At 29.1% G+C, this 21,254-nt stretch overlaps 1 protein-coding gene across 1 annotated transcript in view; it reads right to left on the bottom strand.

Annotated features, from left to right (window-relative positions):
* The window catches only part of LOC142318446 (uncharacterized), a 262,286-nt gene extending 242,216 nt beyond the window's left edge, over window positions 1-20,070 (bottom strand). The window contains exon 1 of the mRNA XM_075355031.1: window positions 19,951-20,070. The gene's annotated coding sequence lies outside the window, so the exon portion shown is untranslated. The remainder of the gene's footprint in view (window positions 1-19,950) is intronic.
* Window positions 20,071-21,254: the final 1,184 nt, after the last annotated feature.

Raw genomic sequence — 21,254 nt, 5'->3', positions numbered from 1 at the left:
TCAGAGACCCTAGGTATGCAGCTCGCACCACTCTGCTGTCATTTACTCAACGTCATAATCAACAAGGTGTTTGCATGTTTACAATTCATAATAAATACATATAATAAAGACTATTGTCCATCGTTAGACTTGTAATTTTAAATAGTTCCGCGAATCCAACAAATCAGAATATTCATAACAAATTTCTATATTAATACTCGTACTTTTTAAGCAGACTGTGACGATGATGTATTGTGTCTGTAATATATATGTTTTTTTTTTGTCTTCAGTCATTTGACTGGTTTGATGCAGCTCTCCAAGATTGCCTATCTAGTGCTAGTCGTTTCATTTCAGTATACCCTCTACATCCTACATCCCTAACAATTTGTTTTACATATTCCAAACGTGGCCTGCCTACACAATTTTTCCCTTCTACCTGTCCTTCCAATATTAAAGCGACTATTCCAGGATGCCATAGTATGTGGCCTATAAGTCTGTCTCTTTTTTTAACTATATTTTTGCAAATGCTTCTTTCTTCATCTATTTGTCGCAATACCTCTTCATTTGTCACTTTTTCCACCCATCTGATTTTTAAAAATATGTTGAACTTTCTTAAAGATTAATAAATTAGTTAAATTTTCTTCAATTACTGTTTATAATATTAGCGACAAGGAAACCAATATTATTGGCCAGTTATGATAAACTACTTATGAATGACCATGTCAATGAAAAAAGTATGCAAGCATATGCCAAATCATAGCCACTGTTTTCCTATCTTTTGCAAATTACAAATCGGTTATGAACCTAAATATTCATAAACAGCATTTAGGCTTAACATTTATCTCTTCATTAATTATTTTCAAATTTTATTTATATTATTTTCTACTTTAAATTTATCGGCAAGGTATTTTAAAGATACATAACCGGTAAAGCTGAAAAACCAGAGTTTTTAAATAATAATTCATAAGACGTTCTGTAGTTTACATTATTTATTACAAGTGTAAATAATATAAGTATATATACCGCTAACTTCTGTTTCCTAAAGAAAGATATGTTATAATCCCGGGTAATAAAGTAAATCTCAAAATAGAGTCACAATAACCGTGATATGCAATGATTTTAGTAAATTCTAAGCATAGAACTCTATAGGTAATTTATGAAATCTTTTTAACAGAAAATAAAACTCCTTTAAATTTCTTAATATCTACTCTCCATTTCAAATTGGCCTGTGTTCAACACCCAAACATTTACATCGTTTAGATACTGCTACTCTGATCAAGATGTTAAGGAAATCAAAAGGTTCTAAACACTTAGGCCAAAATTTTACAGGTAACATTGTTGTCAATAATTAACATCATTTTACAGCTTTGGGTCTGTTCGATCTTTAAAATTTTACATGATCTGTGTTCAAGCCGGCGTGAGCCAGGTTGGTTTCTATCTTTTTTTTTTATTCTAATTGGTACGAAAGGATTTTTGATAATATAATAATTTATTTACTAATTTGGCAGATTTAAGTGCTTTAAATTTAGAATTTAATTATGTAGTTTTACAGTTAGTAAATGTTTATTTTTAGTTCTCTTTTTTTATTATTCTTTTAGGTGTTGCTTTTTTTACTTTATTTGAGCGGAAGGTTTTAGGTTATATTCAGTTTCGGAAAGGTCCTAATAGGGTGGGTTTATTTGGTTTATTACAGCCCTTAAGTGATGCTTTAAAGTTATTTTGAAAGGAGTATTATTTTTGGTAATTATTTGATTTATTTTTTGTCCCTATTTTAGGTCTGTCTATTTCTTTATTATTTTGTTTATTGTTTCCTTTTACTTTTAATTGTGTTGGATTTATTTACTGTCTATTTTTTTTTTTTTTGTTCTGGTTTGGGAGTTTATTTTATTATAATTGCTGGTTGATCTTCTAATTCGGTTTATTCTTTATTGGGTTGTTTGTGTAGAATTTTTTAAAGTATTTCTTATGAGGTTGTTTTTTTTTTTAGTTATTTTTTGTTTTATTTTATACAGTGAATCTTTTAATTTAGTCAATTTTTTTATTTTCAGTTGGATGTTTATTTTTATCTTTTAGTGTATGGCTAGTACAATAGTGTCGATAATATTATTCTTTGCATTCCTAATATCAAGGAAGTGTCCGAGTAGTGGTTTGTCATCAGCAAACATTGTAATGTTATATATCACATTTTTTTCCAATATCATTAAGATACAGTAAAAATAGTGTACGAACTAAAATAAATGTGGTACTCCTGTGATGACCGGTTTGAAAAAGGAAAAAACATTTTATCGTTTTTGATAGAAACTATCACTCTGATATCTATTACAAAAAATATCTGGCAGGAATTCTTCAAACCATCTTAATTGTACTCGATATTTATTTTTCAAAATATCACGCTCAAACCTTTGAAAAGCGGTTGGCAGGATCTAAAATATCCCTCAACCTTTCATGATTAATTTAAGATTCCAAGACATGAATTAATTAAAAAAATTGTTTCTTTGTTGAATAGGATTTTCCTAAAACCAAAAGTCAGTATGCGTTATGTTTTAGAAAATCGTTGAGTTGGTTTAACACGGCCATCTCAAGTACTTTTGATGGAGTTGAAAAGAGTTATCAGTATATAATTTGCAATATTTTGAGGAAATATCTTTTTAAACACAGGTCTGATATCGGTATATTTTTATTTCATTGGAAAGATATCAGCTCCAAGTGATAAATTTGCAATATACGAGTGCGTTAAGAAATTCAAAATGAATTTCTTAACGCACTCCAAAATAAAATAAATACTGAGAATAACATTCCATCCTTTCCTTCAGCTTAAAATATTACAGTTTATAACAACCTGATTGAAATAGAAACTGTTGTATGAAGTATTTTGGTTCTTCGCTGTAAAATTTTTGATTATTCATGTCTACTGAAGTAGTAAAATATTTATTATTAGCTATTTTGGATCAGTAAGGTATATTGTATTGGATTTCAATAAAATTTGATTTCTTATTTTTAATCCTCAATTCATTCTTAATTACTCGTATATCTCAAAAATCCTTATTACGATTTGTAGATTTCTGCAGCCTATTATCGTATTGTGTTCTTTTGGTTACTTCGATAGATAATTTTAAAACTTATTTATTGATTTGAAATTTTTATAAAATATCAGATATCTACTGTACCTTTCAATTTTGAATATTTCTTGGTTATATCTAATAGAAATTCTAAAACATCGGCTTCTCAGCTGGTGTTTTTTAAACATATGATCGCATATAACTATAACGTTTAATAGAATATACGATATTAAATCAATCACAAAATAATAAGAATTAATCAGATTACTTCACAAAGAAAATGGTAACTCAAATACTTTTAAAAAGTCTCTTTTAAGAATGGGGAAAAAAATCATTCCTGAAGTATTTTTTTGAGAATTTAACATAACTGTAGAATTAAGTACATCGATAAAAATCAGTCAATCCGGTATCATCAAAAACACCTAGCTCTGTTGTTTTACTTCCATCTAAAAAAATTACATATTTCAATTACTGTGCATATCTTTTAATTATATACTATTTATAGCCACTAACGGAATGGATTCTATCTGCATGAGCGCTCGTCAGGGTTAAGAAACATAAAAATACTGAAGTCACCACTTACGAAAGTATTACGTTTAACTGGTAGCTCAGGTAACGTAACTGACGATCCTTGAATTTTTTTAATGAAGGCAGATCAACTATTTCTAGGTGTCTATAAATAAATATTTGTAAAAAAAAGTATTGTTTACTTTACATATCTCATCTACTAGATTTAACAGTTCGATACCCATACACTCAAACACATCGTCTTCGACAGTCTACATTGTTTTCGATCAGATCATAGACTCTTCCCCAAGGTTTGGTACAACTACAATAAATCCCAGTTGCAAGGAACTAATTACTGCCAAAATCATTCTTCTTATACGGATTTTCAATCGGCCGACGTTCAAAAAAGCTCATATTTTTAAAAAAGCTCACATACTTGTTGTTGTACGTTTACTCTGTCACTTATTGTCATTAGCAAATACCATTAGTTAGCCACTTTACAATCACTATTATTGCCTAATAATCAACAATACAAAGTTACTGTTACTGTGATTATCATATTACAACCTTACAGTGATAAACACAAAAAAAAATTCAGAATTAGGTGTTTTACGTAAATAACTGATTTATTATTAAAATTATTTAAATTAATTATTTTCAATAATGAATGTTAAATTTTCGGAATATTTAATTTTAAAAATAAGATCAAAAGTAATTGAAAAATATAAAGAAGTATCATAGAAAAAATGTAACTTTTACGACAACGGTCTTGCGTTCATTCGCACGTTTTTAACCTCTAACGCCTACTCTCACTTACCTCCATATCGTTTAAGAATTATTCATAAATACCAATAATTTCAGAGAACTCAGAAAAGATATTTGATTATTAGAAATCATGATGAAATTAAAATATCATTCGGTAACGCGTTTAAAGCCAAGCATTCACTTGAACATATCGCGCAAATCACTTAATGGATTTTTTATAAACGGGGTTTTCATTGCGGTTTGACGACTGCCAGCTGCAAATTTAACTGCAAGATTACAAAAATAATGAAGTTTACAGAGCAGAAGATGGTATATAAAGAAATATTCTAATCGTTTCAGGTATAATGAAGTTTAGCTATAATTATCCTTAGGTTCCGATTTCAATTTCCATTTAGACTATGGATTTATTAATTTTTACCTCATTTATTCATTCCTTTCTGGTTTAAATTTTTTTTATAAATTTTTCAGAACATCTAGGATAATCTTACTCAAATTAAATCAAATTGTATGCAATTTTTACTTCCATGTATAAAGTAAAGGAAGTATTGTATTTCGGTTTTCAGATTTCAACAGAAATATCCATTTTGACCATCCCTGAATCCATTTCGACTAATTCTGGAGTGACGTCTGTACGTACGTACGTTTAAGAGGTATGTACGTATGTAACTAACATAACTCAAAAACGATTAGCCGTAGAATGTTGAAATTTTGAATTTAGAACTGTTGTAACGTCTAGATGTGCACCTCCAATTTTGATTGCCATCAACTTCACCAAAAATGTCCAAAAAAGCCTAAAATGTAACAAATATGCATTTATGACTTTTTCTTTTGATGTATTCGTCATACATTTCAAAAAAGTAAAAAGTAAAAAAACGTCCTACTTTTGCTATCAGTGTGATTAAAAATGAATTTGACCGTATGGTGTTTGGAGATGAATCAGTGGGGTGTAAACGTTAATTATTATAATTATGAGTTTTTTATTATTGCATCATTTTAAAAATTGTATCCTACATTTCATTTTAATACAACAGAATTGCATACTTAAGTACATTGTCTAAGAATAAAATTATTCTACTCTAAGAAAGTAAGAAGTGCTACTGATTTAGTAAAAAAACAGTTACTTTCTTATCATAACATTTTCAATATTCTCTCATGAAGGTGGTATGTAGTGAAGCCTGACAATTGAAAATTTACCGACAGATTTTAATCATTTTATTAAATAATGAAAATTTAAAATTAAAAGAAAAATAATAAACAGGAGAAATTTTCTACACAATGAAAAACGAACAAATAATTAAAAGATTCTCAATAGCTTATTTAAATACATTACGTTTCTGAAAGCATCGTCCTATTACGCTCAGCTTATTACCAACAATGGAAGTATTTTAATCAAGTAACAGTAATACTACGAGTATCGTAGAAAAATATTTGTTATTTAGAAGGTTTTGAAAACTATCATATACCTTTTATTAAATTTTCACAATCTGTACAGATTAGTTAGTAGCTGAAGTGTTCAGGCGTATAAAATTTGATATATCGAATAATTGGATCAGTGATTTAGGATGAGACTCATAGGTAAACAGCGAACAGGTAAACCAAACGATATTCATACTTGTATATTTTTACTTCCTTGTACGAAGTAAAGGAAGTATTGTGATCGCGAAAAATTTCGGTTTTCAGATATCAACGGAAATATCCATTTTGACTAGTTTCGGCATGACGACTGTACGTACGTACGTATGTATCTCGACATAACTCAAAAACGATTAGCCGTAGGATGTTGAAATTTTGGATTTAGGACTGTTGTAACATCTAGTTGTGCAAGTCTCCTTTTGATTGCAATCGACTGAACTAAAATTGTCTAAAAAAACCCCTAAATGCAAAATAATTTGGATTTAGTACTTTTTCTTAACTGCAGTAATAAACTCTCATTGAGAGCTTTTCAACGATATATCATAAGTGCTACTTATTTTCATTGGTTCCACAGTTATACCCAAACAAATTTTTAATTAATGAAATATTTGGATATTACAAGGGAAGGCACATCGCTTCGAATCAGACTTCATTCCTTTTTTTTAACTTAAATATATTGATTTATTAATAATTATTAATCACTGATTGTAAAAAAAATTTTACAATAAACAATAAATCAGTAATAACAACAAAACATGATCAAAAGTTATTATTGAAATAAAATTTTATATACTTTTCATTTAAAAAAAATTGTATATATGTAATTTAATAGGCGTACTAGTAAGTCATGTATTATCGACATCAGATTTTTCGTTTATAGATAAAAGACAATTCTCCTGTAAAAAGAATGTAAAGAAAGAACAATTTTCATGAAATTTATTTGGCTCTTCGATCTAATAACAAGATAATGTTACTAAAAACAAAAAGACACAATTTTAAATTTTAATTATGTTGTAGATCGAAGAGATTCTTCATCTTGTGCATTAATCGGACACGCCGGCAAAGTTTCCATTATCCTTATAAAATTAATGATCAACTTAGCAGCAGGATAACGTGAGTAGTGTATTGAGTGACTTATATAACTTTATATATTAACTTAGTATCTTGTGTTACGGTGTGGCGTACAATGAGGAATATAATGCACTTAAATGTTAACTGTTTTATTAACCTCTGTGTGAATTCAAGCATTTACTTTAAAATGTTAAATAACGCACTCGCTTTTCACCTGTACGTCATATTCACCAAAACATAACTACACACATATATATGTATAATACATGTGTACATATATAATTATGAAAGATGAATGAATATCATAATTTAAAGCAACATGTATTCCAGAAATAATTAAATATATTATCTCTAATCGTCCATGTACGTGAGTGATCGAGTGTGCACGAGTGCACCATCATATTAATTTATATGAGCATTAGATTCAGGCTACGTACATGCATTTGTACAAAATGAAAATTGCTTTATATCGCTTAATCTTTTCATTTTTATTTTTAACGTGATTGATTGTCGGTAATTAATCATAAAAGCGCTGCGGTGTTTATTTTTTTACACGTTAATGTACGTATGTGTGAGTTCACGATGTTTTTGTATTAGTAGAGGGGAATCGATCCAAATTATATCAACACCAGCCACTCATTTCACATTCCATTTCTTATTTTTTCCATATTTTCTTTATGATTTTTTTTGAAGGAAAAGAATAATTTGTTTTACGAGTAAAATAAGCTTGGTGAGACATTTGTATAATTATTAGCAGTAACAACCCTTTAGCTGATTAATACATACAAAAGTCTGTATCTACTTGTTGAAGGTCGCATCGATCGGTCACAACACACAACACTTGTCATGCAACACTTTACTTCCTGTGAGTTTTACTGTTAAGCAGAATGCATGCCGTTATGCGAGCAAGCCAGCAGTGCACGGTGCGGTCTGCAGCTGTAATGACTGTGACTCTCCCTGTTAGCCTACGACACTGTGACCGCTACACGACCAAATAACTGTTACGCCACATACTACTTAATACGCTCATCGAATAAATATTAAAAATTCTAGCGCATTTCCTGCCGACAAACTTCAGCATTCTCATTTCTAGAGCTTTAAATTGTTTTTAAAATGCGAATTTACGACATCACCGACGACAATATGGATATTCTTTATGAGAGTAACATTAAAAGTATTCCGCTTTGATTAAATTATTCGGGTAATCGTACATAAACATTTTTCGTGAATGGCTGTTTTCAGAGCCTACTTGTTAACCGGTAATATACTGAAATAGGGCTTTAAAACCGACCATATTTCATATATTTTCCATAACTGAATCTATCTTATATACACAAAAATATTTCATCAGAATCTTTGATTATTATTGAATGTTTTGTAGTACGTATTACTTTTTTCGAATGCTCTTTAGTTTAACGATTTTATCGATCGTGTTTACCAGCATGTATGATTCTGAGAGAAAATCATATAATTTTATATATGTATGAGAATAGAGTTCGTCTTCCATTCCATCACTCTAGATACAATACATTTTATCACTGCTACCTGGATCTAATTTAATAATAGTCTATGGAGATTGTTATAAAAACATTTCCGTAGTTATCTGATACTTTTACCGATCGTTTCATTTATATCAACTTCACTAAGATAAAAACGGAAATGAAAGTGGGCGGAGGTCGTTGAAGATAACTACGTAATGTAGGTGAACGTGAACCAGTCTTCTGATTAGATTTTTTTAAATTAACTTCATAAACCACGTAATAACTCATGTTAATCTCTTTAGATTAACATGAATAGTCATCGTTAATAGAATAACTATTTATTCTAGCCTTTAATTTCAGTTAAAATATTATTTTTTTGTAGTAATCAATATCGATATACTGTACCGAAAAAGTTTTTTGAACTACTTTTACTCGATATGAATGCGCCTACATTATATGGATTAGTTAATATTATATTTTTACAATAACTATTTTGATACTTTGAAAATATTTTTAAGTATGCGAAAGAACGATTAAATTGAACAAAATTTAAGTACATTTAACTTTTAAAAGTTTAATCTTTAAATATTGTATTCGCATATTGATTTAGGAATATTACAAATCACCTTAATAATTTTCAATTAAAATATTGTCCAGTGAACTACAAAAATCTTAATATTGAAAGAACAAAAAAATTTTTAATTTTTTTTCAGATTCCAGTGATCAATATTTTGTGAAATTAGTATATTAGTATAGATCGATAAAAAGATCCAATCAGGCCGTTTATGAGGAGGATTCAGTCAGTTTTTTAATCCAAAGAAAAGGTTATGGTACAGAACGGTCAACGGATGATAGGTTTTTAACAAAATTTTATATTCTGTAGGATACTTTTTGATGGAATACGTAATTTTCTGATAAGTTTTAATTCGGTTTTGAGTATACACAGAAATATCTGTAAGGAGTTTCCAAGAAAGAAGAGTAATAAAACTCGTTTCTGGTTTTACAAATACAAATTTATGTAGGTAATCGGTATACAGATTACAACAGTTATAATGCGGCCTTTATAATTCAGTATTTAAAAAAAAAACATATTCTGAATCACATGGAAGTCATAAAATTATTTACATCCTTTTTTTTAACAAAGACCGACTAGCAACTTTTAAATAATGGAAACGATGTGCTCTTAAAATACATTTCGTTTCTTATACCTCTTTTCTTTTCTTTTTGCGTTTTTCCTAAAAGTAATCGATCGGATATCAATATTATTCATATTTATGCATTATAAATTATTTTACGAATCTCATTTAGCTATAGAGTTGCTTATATTTAGCTGTAGTTTCTTTCTTTAACGTCTGAACACTGGAACTAAATCAATAACGAACAGCTATATGTAAATAACAATAAAGTTTATGGCATAGAATAAAACTTTCTGCGTTAAACTAGTTACAATTAAAAATGTAATAATAGTTAGATTTTAAAAAGTTAAAATATTAAAAGTTAAACTGTAATAAAACTATTATACTAAAACTTACAGTAACTTTGATTTTATTCTATTGGTAAGTATTTAAGCTATAAACAATCATTAGCTTCGTTTTAACCTTTTCCCATCACAATGCTCCGCGCTTCTTAGCGCTCCGCAAAAATAGTTGGTATCTGATTGCCTCTCTTCATAGTCTTATGCTACCCTCTTGTGAAAAAATTTTCAAAAAATTACAATATATTAACGAGATTTAACAGATTCTGACAAAAAAAAAACCTTACGATTGGATATTTTTTATGCCTGTAACAACAAAAAAATTGAAACCGTACAAAAATTACAATAATTTAATTGCAGAATTTTTTTTGCGCATTTCTACCGCGTTTTTTATTAGCGAATTTTTTTTTTTTTTTATTTGTGTTTATGAAACATAGTTTGCTGATTAAAAAAAAAATACTTTCAAGCAAATCGGTTGAAAGTTTGGCAAAATATGATGAAAAACCCGTGTCATAAATTACAGATTAATTAGCATATCAGTTTCGAGAAATTTTTATAGTTATTTATTTTTTCTTAGCGTTACATATAATGTAAAATTTATTTTAAAAATTGTAAGACTTCCTTAGAGCATTTATTACGTAAAAAAACTTTTTTTACAACAGAGTATTGCTGTTACACGCCACGGGGGGGGGGGGCAATAGAGTTCATGAAACGCATAATAATTACCCCAGTAATTACAAGCTATTCGGTACAAACAACAGTTATTTTTTATGTTACTATGTATATAAAATCGTAATATATATTATATATATATAATATATAAAATAAGAAATTACGAGCGCGCACTAATTTTTACACCAACATATAAATCGCAATATGGGAGATTCCCCAAAAAAACAAAAGAATGAAATAGATGAAAAATAATAAATAACCTAAACAAATAAAATGAAGTAATAAATTTATAAATAAAAAGCTCTTACCCCTAGTTGGTGATATTTTGGCGTGTGTGATACACGAGAAAGCATCCATCTATACAGAGTGGTACCTCACAAGCCACACACCTCCAGACTGATCTTACGCGAATGCCGTTTGCCGAGCACACAACGCATTGTCTAAAACTGTATGTTCCCTCACGTTTAGGAAAATGTCTTGCTTCACAACTTTCAAGACGTAAAAATTCACGATTTCTTACATAAGATCCTCGTGCAGAAAATCTCGTAGGAGATGATGAAACAAGCCCTTTCAAAACCTCATTTCGAAACCATCAGAAGGATTGGTTCTTCTCCATCTTATTGCCGTATTATTTATTATTTATTGTAAGCCGTATAAGCATTGACAAGGAGCATATCAAAAATGTGGAAAAAGAGCATATCAAAAATGTGGAAAAAAAGTTTTTTCGTCCATTTTGTCATGCGCCTATGTAAGTAATAGCTTGAAGACAGAAGATAAGATTGATCAACAGCCCCCATATAATTATTGTAATCTACAATCATTACAGGTCTCACGACATTTTCTGTACCGTGAATTGTTACACTGTATTTACCCTCTTCAGCAGGCCCATGAATAGAAGACAGAAGTGTTACCATTCGCTTGTCATTGAATAGAATACAAGATATTCCATCCAGTGTCGTACGACAGGCTAACCGGTGTCTGGTCAAACCTAATTGTTTACGTCTGTTTCGTGTGAATTCAGCTGGCATTCCAGCACGATTGGATCGAGCTGTTCCACAAGCTAGAATTCCCACATCTTTCAGTCGTCGATATAATTGCAGGGATGAAAAAAAATTTTCCATATACAAATGATATCCACAATTTTCATAACCTGCAATTAGATTGATAACTGTACGTTCAGTAATTTTTTCGTTTACATTTTGTTCCTCTCGTTGTCTCCCGAGATATACATTCATATCGAATGTGTACCCAGAATTATCGAAAAGTCTGTAAACCTTTATCCCAAAGCGCTTTCGTTTACTAGGTATATACTGCCGAAACAAGACTCTACCCTTGTAGGCGCATAAAACCTCATCAACTACAATTTGTTGTCGTGGATTACAGAGTTCACGAGATTTCTGACGAGCAATTTAAAATATTTCGCGTACTCTCCAGAGACGGTCATAGTTACCAGTTTGCATTTCTGATTCTATTGGTGGATCCTGGTTAGTGAAGTGTAAATACTTCAAAATATGAAGAAAGACAGTTCTCGGTAATGTATTCCCAAACCAAGCGAAATGGGAAACCTCGTCAGTTGACCAGTATTCTTGTAAAGTGTGTCTTACAGTATGACCCATTTCCAGGATGATTGCAAAGAAACGTTTCATCTGGGCAAGACTAACGTCACCTTGAATTCTGTCCTTAGGTAATGGCCTATCAGGTCTACGGCTTTGAAAATACAAATTAGTTTGTGATGTTACTTTTTCAAGGATAGCCCCAAAAAACAACATAGATACGGCAAACGGCGTCTGCCCATGAATACGGGGATCAGGAATATATTCAGGCACATTGTGTAAATTCCTACGACGCTTCTTAGGCCGACCTCTCTTATGAGGAGCGGATTTAGCCAAAAGGTCGGGATTCTTTACAAATGCACCTGGTTCCGGACCCATAAAAGGCAAACTGTTTAGTGTGTCATATTTACACCTATCAGTACAAACTAACCAGGGATTTCCAAGAACCGGCAGACGACCTTCCAACTCGTAACCTTCGTCATCTGTAACTATTTCGTCATTTTGGGCCCGGTCAGTTGGATTTTCTTGTAACTCCGCCGTGTCAAGTTCCTCATCTTGGAGAGGAAATTCAACAGCTGGTTGCATTTCAACATCCAACTGCACTGGAGAACGATAATGGATTTCATGAAATATATTACCGTTTCCTTCAGCATGTGGATGTAGAAATAAACCGGCTACATTTATTTTCTGTTCCGTGTCAGTATCACTAATCGAATGACCTGGATCATCATCGTCGCTACTAAAATTCAGGAAATGCGGTTCCGAAAAATCGTTACTCCTAATTTCAGTATTTTTGATGTCGTCCAAGCCCTCAAGGTCGTCACTGTCATTTTCGTCATAATCTGAAAGTTCTTCGTCAAGAGCAAATCTAATCTGTTCGTCATTCATTGTCTCGATAAAAAAAAAAATTACGGCAAATAAAAAAAAATCACAAATTTAAAAAAAACGCCCTATATGTGAAAAAAATCGCACTGAATAAAAAAAAAACCGATGTAATTTTGAAAAAAATAATGAAATAATATATTACCAACGGAACGCCGGTTTGCGATAGTAAGTTACTTACTGCAGTTCACTCGTACTCACTCACACAATAAAGTAACATATGTTAGTATAAAGAAAGAGATTCAGTAAAAACTACGTTTTATAAAAATCCCCTCCACTTAAAAGGCTATTCGGATTGACAAAAAACTATTTTTACTGTATACTGTTATTCATTACGAATCGGTATGTGTTTCATTGATGCCGATATCTTTTGTCAGAAAAGATTTATTAGGCCTCAAATAAAAGTGACACATTTATGACCACAAATTCCTTTTTTTTTTGTGTGTGCCGTATAACATAACTTATTATGTGTTTCAATACATCGTTTTGTTGCTAATATAATAAGCTAGTTTTGTAAATAATAAATAAATCCGTAACCCTCATAGCAATTATAATACACCAGTCACACACACACACACAAGCACATTACTGAGAAAAAAATGGTCATATTCTTTCTTGTCCAAATAAAACATTTTAATTCGTATAACTATAGTTCAAATTGTATAATAAAACTGATTTCTTTGTGAATATAAAAAAATATAACCGACTTAGATCCCATATAAAATGATTTTGTAACAGCGTTTTAAAACTGTCACCGCACAGAGCCACTTTACTGGCTTCCTGATCTGAAAAGGTATATATGGTAGAAATATATATTTTATTATAATTTGCGTTTGTTTAATATTATTGATTAATTTGTAATATTTTAATGTGAAATAACGCAAAAAGGTTTATTTTCATCAATAAATATCCTAGTGGCAGTAAATGCATATTTACATTGTGTATGACTGTGTGAATGCATAACTATACAGTTACCTACGGTAACAAACAATTGTCATATTTTGAGTTATCTCTTGAGGTAATAGTCTGTTATATATAAGTTAATCCAATCTGGGTAAAAGTTGATTAGTATAAAGCATAAAATCACATGTTTATTTCACAATTTATTCTTAAATCAATATCAGACATTTTCATATACATATCAAATTATACCGATTCGTTTACGAATTGGAATCGGCTTTTGTTTCCTGTAATAAATACTTCATTTAAAACTATTTCTACCACTTCTATTATTTTTTTAAAATTATTGATTTGTATTTTATAGTTTAAAACAGTGACTACCAACGTGTGCCCCACGGCCTCTTCACAAAGGCGCCGCCAAATATTGTAAAAGCTACATAATTAATTGAACCAAGAAATTTATAATTATTAATTTAATGTTAATAAAGTAAAAAAATAATGAAGATACACGAATTTTATTTATTTTTATCTCTTACTTACGAGTAATCATACTTTACTTAGGGTAGGGCGGAAAAATTTAATATGACATACTATGGAAAAATTTTAATTGAAAAAGGGCGCCATGAGCTGGAAAAGTTTGGGAATCAAGAGATTTTGAGAAAATGTTTTGAATTTTCCTATTAATTTTGAAACAAAAAAAAATATTCCTTAGGTCATCCGAGAAGGAAAGTCAACCGAAAAAACATCTGAGGAAGGTACTGTCTACCGAAACAGCTATCATTTTTAAATAAATTTTGTGAAAACTAAAAACATTTTTTTTTCATTCTCTTTCGGTTATGATGAATTTCATCAAGTAAAGGCTTCATCCATCGATTATTTTAAAATTAATCGTTTAATTAACAGAAGGCGTTCTAACAGACAGAAGCTTCTTTTCTCCATCGAGGGTTAATCGGGTCATCGTTCGTAAAGTATTGGGATGGCGTCTGAGTAAATAATTACGTATCTCCAAAATATAATATAAACAAAATTTAAAACATTAAAATTAGCTAACTTATTAAACCGAAGAAGAAGCCTAAATTCCCGATCTTCGTGGGAGAGTGAAAGCGTTTCGACCTTTCATATTGGGGTCCCAAGTTCGAATCTCGGTCAAGCATTGCATTTTTCATACGCTATAAAATTAAATTTCCATATTCCCACATACAAGCTTCAAAGCTTCTGTGGTGAATTTATGAGTTAATCCATCAAGAAAAAAAAAACTTGACTATTTTTGGTCACACTAATAATAAAAAAAAAAAAAAAAAAAAAAATAGCAGAAATTTATCCGAAAAAATTGATCTAAGGGTCCACCTAACAGTAAGCAATCGGCCGATATAGCACGGTCTGAGAACAGTTACTTCCTAATTAATATAAAACTAATTTTGAACATCTGTTTGCGAAATACCGAATAATGTTTTTGTAGTTGAAAATAGAATTATATTTTGTAATAATATGAATATAACAAACTACATCGACTGATCTTAAATGTCGATTAGATATTCTGCATTTTTTTAACAGTAGACTGTTTCTTTGTATGTATTCAAATAAATTTCATCAAACTACTATTTAAAAGCTAATACTACATAAATTTATAGTTATCACCTAGCATAATTTTAGGTTTTAATAATATTTTTACTACTTTAGTACACCACAACAATACAATAGCAGACTAGTATAATCACACCTGATGATGGAAACTTGTCCTCGAAACATTTTACCCAATATTTTTATCGTTATTCATAAAAAATTAAATCTCAACCCGGATTTAAATCGAGGTATATATTTCTTTAACCGTCTCGACCTACATTTAATCAACAAGCACTACTATTTACTTTCCATTTATTTAAAATTACTGAGCGTATGACGTGAATAATTAAAACGGTTTATGGCATATTTAAGAATAAATAATTAGTATTCTTAATTTTAATTTAGAGTTGATTTCATTCGTAGCACTATTATCCTACCCTGAATTCGCATTAAAATGTTATATTTATTTTTCTTTAATAAATTTCTATAAATTCCATCCAGAATTTTGTTTCTATAATTTGTAGTATGGTTCTTTGATCATTTCATAAAAATTTTTTTACAAAAAGTATTCAACCAGATACAGCATCCTTATTATAAAAGAAACAAAGATATTGTGATATCATGAAATTATAAAGAAAACAAAGATTAAATTAATAACATTTGCGAGCGTTAAAACCTACCTATTTATCTAAAATCGGCTTAGATTTTTTTTTTACAATTTCATTTTCTCGCATAATTTTCAAATCCTTCGAGAAAATGAAGTAGAACTAACCCAATAGTCATTTAAATACAAATTTAAAAAAAATTACTCCTAATATTGAATATACATAAATGTGTGTGTGGTTGTAAATTTTTATTTGTTAAAAATAAATATAAATACATTAGTAAGATTATCAACTGGTATTTTATAAATATTTTTTTTCTAACTTTAATATTTGTATTATTTCTTTTCCACAAATATAAAAGTTCTAATAAAAAGTATGTGGAATTTGAGTTGGCGTATAAGTGAATTGTACAGCATTGTAAAACGGAGGAATTTATCAAGGTATGGATAACTAATATTCTCATAAAAGAGTAGAACAAATAACGTGGGAAAGTAGGCAGTATAGAGTATCTTGGATTTTAAATTAGGTTGTTAAATTTTAATTTTAGTTCTTAAATTCTAATCAAGAAGGTGGTTGTTAAATTCTTATCGATCAATTCTAATTCACATCCAGGTTTTTAATAGTGAAAATTTTAATTTTCATATTATTTTAATTTAGTTTTAGTTACGTTTTAGATAAGGATCTATTTAATAATACTTCTAACAAGACTATCTATATTAGGATACGATAGGAAAACTCAAATAATGTTTTTGAACCGATCTCTATACAACGGTTTAAAAACATTATTTTAATAATAAACTGACTGAGAAAAGTTATTTAATGTGTATCATTAAAAAATTCTATTATACATTTTATACATATATTATACATTTAGAAGAAAAAGTTTTTTTTTTCCATTTTGTAATGGAATAAGATTTTACAGTTATAAATATTGCCTGGAGATAACTTTTCTTAAAATACTTCCTAGAAAGAAACAAACCAGAGTTAAAAGAAAAAAAAATGCATTTTGGTATCCTGGAAAAATAATAATTTAATCGGTTACATATTAATAATAATTTATTAACAATTTAAAGCTTAAATCATTATTTCCTATCAAACGAAGATTTTTAGTGAATTAATTAAGTATTATTCCTTTTTTATTATTAATTATTTATTACATCAACCACTATTGCACACTGAAAACCGAGAAAAACAAACTAATTTCTTGAAATATCTAGAAAAATAAAACAAAAAGTGAAGTATTTAAAGTAAATAATATATACATAAAACCTATATTTAAGAAATCATCCAAAAGAGTCTAAATCAGTACTTTGCCTAAAACGAAAACGGTTTGTTTCTGGTTAAAATTCGGTGGTTATCAGCGTTTTATAAAAATTATTTTTTTCCAAAAATCGTGTAAAATATCTAATCAAAAAATTGAAGTACCTAAACCTAAAACCAACACCTGAAAATTATATAAAAAAGTAACATTTTGTTACAAATTACTTTTAATTAATTATGCCTACATACTGATAATCCAAAACATGTTAACATTTTTGGATAGATCGAGATTCTTTCCGACCAGAATGAGCCTTCATATTCTGTTAATTGTGAAAAGAATCTTAAAATAGCATCAAACAAAAACAAAATTTAATCTTCAATGGTTTTAATTCAAGATTTTTTAAAATTCTAACCAAGAAGGTGGTGGTTAAATTCTTACCGAACAATTCTAATTCATATCCAGGCTTTTAATAGTGAAAATTTTAATTTTCACTATTATTTTAGTTACATTTTAGACAATTATTTATTTAATAACATAGAGATGTTATAGAGCAAGATGATAGTCTTGCTAGAGAGCAAGACTATCTAAAGTAGAGTATGATAAGAAAATTAAAAAGATTTTTTTGAACCGATCTCCATGCAAAAGTTTAAAAACATTACTACAATAAATTTATTTAAAGGTATTTATCTTTTAAAAGAAGTTATTAAAAATAAAACCTTATAAGTAATTGTATACGTACAAATATTGTCTTTCACCACTTGCAAATTGCAATATACTCGTATTTCCTAATGTAATTATTACAATTATACAAAGTGGGAAACCGAACTAATATTTTATTGAATTTACTAATAAAATATGTCTGAATTTCCATACTTTTATTACTATTGATTTTATTGTCGTTATTATAATTGTTATAATTATTTACTGACAAATATAAATTAGGTTATTAAACAAGACTTACTACTTACTAGCTATTTAGGTTAGAATATTTTATTTCATTTTTTATATACTAAAAATATATATATATATATATATATATTATAATAAGATATATAATAATATATATAATAAAATAAATTATATATATAATTTATCTTGTTAGTCATAACAGTAAACTAAATTAGATAACTGAAAAATTAATTCATCTATTATATTATAATTACGTAGAAGACTTCTAAAGCAGCCTATTGCTTAATTAAATGTCATTCTCTGGTATGAATCACACGATAAGCGTTAGGAAACTTATGCGGTTAGCAAAGACATACATATATATATATATATATATATATATATATATATATTTACTATAAATAATAAAATAGAAAATAATAGTTGCAATTACAGACATAAGTTAACCATAATAAAAATCCATTGCAAAGTAAATGGACTCTTTTAATTTTTAATAATGAACTATTTTTATTTTTTTTTACTCCATAAATATTGAAAGGTAGTAAGTAAATTATAAAAAATGCAAAATTAAAACTTTCTTAAATTTCATACAATTCTAATTAAACTCTGTGAAATAAATAAAAGAGATTGTTAAAAAAAATCTTACTTACCCACCCATTAAAATCTCCGTTTACAATGCTTTGTGTGCGCATGTATGTGTGCGTGTGTGTGTGTGTACACACACACACACACATATTTATATATATATATATACCTGCAAAAGCTCTTTAGAAGGTGTCAACTTTAATATATATTGTTCAATTTTTTTTTATAAAGAGCGAAATTTATTTAGAATTTCAACAAAATTTAAAAAATATAAGTTTAATCTATTATTATTAAGTCTTGTTAAAATTTTAATTTGCATCCGTATCAGAGTGAATAAAAAATTATGCGTACTTTAATTATTTTATACAATAAATTAATTATTCTGAGTTTTCTATCGAAATACAGAATGACTTAATTTACAGTGAACATGTTTATATAGGTTAAATAATACAAGATGCAACTTATCCTACAAATTTACAAAAAGTAATCAGTTAAATCTTACCCTATAATCCGCTAATAATTAAACAGAGTTATACTTATCGTTGCGCACTCTAGGGATTTAACGATAATTACAACTAACTCGATTTTACAGGGAGAAAAAGAAATAATTTATTGACAATTTTTTTTTCATGAAAAACCTCAGTATTATTATTACTTCATGAACCATTAAATATTTTTTTTTTGTATTACTGAACAATAACGATTTACTAACCCGAAGTATAAATAACTGAAAATAATATCTCTGATATTCATGACGTATTTTCCTAACTTTTTCTAAATGCTTTGATTAATCCTAAAAACTGACAGATGCTCTGTTATAAAAGAAAAATTAAGTATCGCCTTTATTACATGAATTATAAAATAATATTTTACTGATACGTTCCAGTTATTCTAATAATATTAAATGTCGAATAATATCGCAGAATCGTTTAGCTTTAAGCTTTTGCTGCCTAAAATCGAGCCGACTAAATTTGTCGGTGGTTTATCCAAACTTTAATGAACGTAAAAATTATACTTTTATAAAAAAATATACATATCTATTTTTTTAAAAAGGAAAAGATGTTAAACAGGCTACTCGCATTGAAACCGTAAAAATTAATTCATACAGGTAAGTCGTCAAGTCACTGAAAGAAAAAAATTAATTTTTCTTTTATGTCGACAGAATATTATTTTTTCTCTATCCTTTCCTACGTCGGGCAGATATTAAACGTGAGTATATTTAATAATTTTACAGTAATAAAAAAATTTAATTTATTAATCGTACAAGTTACCTGTTTTTGGTCGTCACGCAGAATGATTCCAACGACACATGTCTCTAATTCACTATCACAGTTTACACACTGTTCACTGAGTTTTGGCCGCGATAGTGTCTAGCCCACATGCCGCACATGGTGTCGTTAGCCTTGACCGAGCCGAGGCGCTCCGCTGTCCAGTCTCTACTGGGAACACCTGACGTCGCTCCCGAGTGCGAGTCCCACAGTCTTGCTAGATGGTGGCGGGGAGGGGAGAGGCCAGGGCATCGACACCACGGGAAGAATGGAATTCTTAATAATTATTTTGGTGTGTGTGTGTGTGTGTGTGTGTGTGTGTGTGTGTGTGTCTGTCCATGTATGTATGTATGTGTATTATATATATATTCATATATAAAAAAAAATATATATATATATACCGTATGTAGCCTATGTGTGTATATATATATATATATATATATAAATATGTGTGATGTGTATAAGTGTGTGTGCGCCTTATGAACCGGGTTACTAGACGCAGATCCGACCGCCGTCTCCGCTTTGTACATTTAAATCAGTTTCGGTGCATGCTAATTACCCATATGTCAGTAAATTAAAATTACTTACCTCTTGTATAATATAATCCTTATGATAGTGTAACAGTTATCAGTTGTTAATTTAAAATGTAATTAATATTTTACGGTGACACCAACAAACGGAGCCGATAGAATCAAATTATTTTTTAAAATCTATATGATGTTCGTATACTGCACTACTAAATCTATTTCATTTATAAATTACCTCTACAATTCCAGTCACTTCCGCTCTTCTCTTACGTTTATCTTTTTCCCTTATAAGTTTCTAAGAATAAAAAAGGAATAAATAAAAGTAATGTTACTTAGTTTAATAAGAATACCTAGCGGTGGGTAAAATTAATGGTGTTTTTTTTTTTTTTGTATAATATGAAAGTTCTATTACTAAACGAGCTTCTTCATATATTTTTTAATGCCCTCTTTCTTATTCGAAAATGACAAAAAGTAATTTTCCCTTCTTTTAGATAAATCAGATCGTGAATTAAAAATTATATCCAATAATTAATACTTGCAGATCTCCGTGGCTAAATGGTAGCGTCTCGATCTTTCATCCGGCGGTCTTGGGTTTGAATTCCGGTCAGGCATCTTTCATACGCTACAAAATTACATGTCCATACTTCCAAGTACAAGTTTCAAACATTTTTTTGCTTTTTAAATTGATTCATCAAGAAAAAAGAAAATATATATTTTACGCGTAAAAATTGTAGGTAACTGTTTAAAAATATCTGTTTCATCAGTACAACTGATTCCATC

Source organism: Lycorma delicatula, chromosome 1 (genome assembly GCF_047948215.1).
Source record: "Lycorma delicatula isolate Av1 chromosome 1, ASM4794821v1, whole genome shotgun sequence".
NCBI classification, from domain to species: Eukaryota; Metazoa; Arthropoda; class Insecta; order Hemiptera; family Fulgoridae; genus Lycorma; species Lycorma delicatula.
Note: the sequence above shows the minus strand (reverse complement) of the source record. Positions and strands in the feature narration are given on the sequence as shown.